The sequence below is a fragment of the Myotis davidii genome, unplaced genomic scaffold (assembly GCF_000327345.1).
Source record: "Myotis davidii unplaced genomic scaffold, ASM32734v1 scaffold875, whole genome shotgun sequence".
NCBI classification, from domain to species: Eukaryota; Metazoa; Chordata; class Mammalia; order Chiroptera; family Vespertilionidae; genus Myotis; species Myotis davidii.
Genome location: NW_006286244.1, coordinates 1,254,843 through 1,257,805, shown reverse-complemented (window position 1 = coordinate 1,257,805; position 2,963 = coordinate 1,254,843).

Here is a 2,963-nt window from a genome sequence, read left to right as displayed (position 1 = left end):
ATGTCATTATAGATGTTTTTTCCGATGGTCTTCGGCGACCCCTGTGAAAGTTTCGTTTGACCCCCAAAGGGGTCGCGACCCACAGGTTGAGAACCTCTGTCTTAGAGGAAGGAAAGATCAGGGGCTCCAAACCGCATGACGGCAGCGATGTGCCAGGAGAAGAGTCTGTCCGACGGCCGGCCACAGAACGTCCTTTGTCTGGCGGCTCGTCATGGTCCGCTTGCACCCCTGGTCAGCCTCGCTCGCAGCAGGCCCCCGACTTCGATTTGCTGGACTTGATCTGTATCGTCCCCGTGCCCCCTCTCTTATGTCAACTTTATCTTCCCCGCACCGGTGCTGACTGAAAAGCAGCCTCCATGAGGTATGTCAGCTCCAAAAGGATTTATCTAGGCCCCAGCCGGTTTGGCTCAGTGGCTAGAGCGTCGGTCTGTGGACCGAAGGGTTCCTGGTTCCATCCCGGGCCCTGGTTGGGGCAAGTGCAGGAGGCAGCCGCGCGATGTGTCTCTCTCACATCGATGCTTCTCTCTCTCTCTCTCTCTCTGCCCCTCTCCCTTCCTTCCTTCCACTCTCTCTAAAAATCCATGGGGAAAATGTCCTCCCGTGAGGATTATAAAAAGACAAAAAGGACTTACTAATATTCAGGAGGAAGAAAAGGCTGCATCCCCATGCGTATGGACCTGGCAAGCCACGTGCCCTGTTCCCGGGCGCCAGGACGGAGAGGCATCTAACCCAGGGAAGAGGAGGAGGAGGGAGGGGACGCGAGAACAGAGAGCCTCATTGTGGCACGGAGTTTCTCACGCAGTGTTCTCACTTACTCTCGGATTTTGGATTGCGTAGGAGACTTTTGTAATCCTAAATTCCACTGATTGTGTTTTCTTTTCTTTTCCTTTTTTAAAATATGTTTTTATTGATGTCAGAGAGGAAGGGAGAGAGAGAGAGAGAGAGATAGAAACATCCAAGATGAGAGAGGATCATGGACCGGCTGCCTCCTGCACGCCCCACATTGGGGATGGAGCCCGCACCCCGGGCCTGTGCCCTCGACTGGGAATCGAACCCTCACCTTCTGGTTCGTACGTCGACCCTCAACCACTGAGCCACGCCGGCCGGGCGGTACTGCATCTCAGTTCTGGCACTAACCACCTGGACTTGGAGCAGAACCCATATGTTAAAGGGCACAGTCCCCCACAAGACTGCTCCCCCTTCGGGTCGACCAGTTACACATCGGAGAGGGTCCCGGGATCATTTCAGGTTTGATCAGTCACTAAAGTGACTCACAGAGCTCAGCCAAGTGCTACACTTGTGATGGCCGGTTTGTGATAAAGGGTACAAATCAGACCCAGCCAAACGGAGGGGTCGGTGCACGGGGTGAGTTCTGGGGGGATGGGGGGGGTCCCAGGTGCAGAGCTTCTGTGTTCCCTGCCCACGGGATCCAGGCCCATCACCTGCCCGGCACATCCAAGTTCGTCATCCGGGAAGCCGGCCCAGCGTCAGGGTCCAGAGTTGGTGCTGGTTCTCATGACAGAGGCAGGACCATCCATCCCTTCCCCGGCCAGTGACTGGACTCAGTGACCAGGCCCCCGCCCTGGAGGTCGGGAGGTTGGGCTGAGGTAGGTCAGCGGCTCAAAGCTCCAGCCCTCCCGTCAATCCTGCGACTGGTCTTTCCAGTAGGACCAGCCTGACCTGAAACCATCCAGGGCTCCCCCCACCCTGCCCAGCAGTCACCTGATTAACATAAACTCAGGTCTGACCCAGGGACTTTGGAAAACAGGGGCACTCCTCTTACCTGGGAAATTCCAAGGATGTATAGACTCCCAGGAACCAGGGCAAAGGGCAGTCAGATGCTTTGATAGGATCCTGGCACTTAGCAGGAGCCCCGGCCGGGCAGCTCCGTTGGCGAGAGCATCGTGCAGACAGGCCCAGGTTGCAGGTTCGATCCCTGGTCAGGGCACATGTAAGAAACAATGAGCCCAGCTGAGGTGGCTGGGTGAGTTCTGGGGGGATTATCCCAGAGGAGGTCACGGTTCGATTCCCGGTCAGGGCACAGGCCCGGGTTGCAGGCTCCATCCCCAGTGTGGGGCGTGCAGGAGGCAGCCGATCCATGATTCTCTCTCATCCTGGATGTTTCTCTCTCTCTCTCCCTCTCCCTTCCTCTCTGAAATCGATAAAAATATATTTTTTAAAAAAGAAAGAGACATTGAGCCCACAAGCAGGGCATGTGCCCTGACCAGGCATTGAACGGTGACCTCCTGGTTCCCAGGTCGATGCTCAACCACTGAGCCACACCGGCCGGACAGCAGGTGGCCCCCTTACCTGGAAGCCCTGCGTTAACTGGGGACTCTGACCCTGCAGGTCCCGCTGGTTGCGTAACTGCGATCAATGCGCTATTGTTGTCCTGCCTGGGTTTTTCCGTGAGGGCAAGGCTCTGTGCGCCTTGCTGGGCAGGGGATCACGTTGACATGTTTGCTGGGTTTGATCTCTGTGGGGGGCACGGACCGATGCTGTGCTCAGGCCAGGCCCCCCCCCAGCCAATGGATCTAATGAACCGGGAGTGTTTGAGCCGGCACTGTGGGCACCTGCTGTGGCCCAGCCCGCTCCACCCTGGAGACCATCGCGTTTTGTACTGAAACAGCAGCGAGGAGTTTGGACAGCCCGGAGCCAGGGTGGAGGCGGGGAGGCCCGGAGCCAGGTGTTGCCAAAGCATTTCCGCTTCTGCCACGAGCCTGGGCACGCCCCGACGGGTGCGAAAGGTTTACCCATTGTTCCAAGACAGCGATGGGCGAGGGTGGGAGAGCGCGGGTGGACGTGGGAGTGTGTGGAGAGCTCCTCGCGGGAGTCAGGCATGCCAAGCCGCCTTCGAAGAGAATGGGAGATGCGGTTTTTCTGTTTGCATAGGAGCCTCCCTGCAAGCACATCCAACTCCCTGATTCCCTGCCTTCCCCAACCCAAGGGGGTTCCAGCTCCCT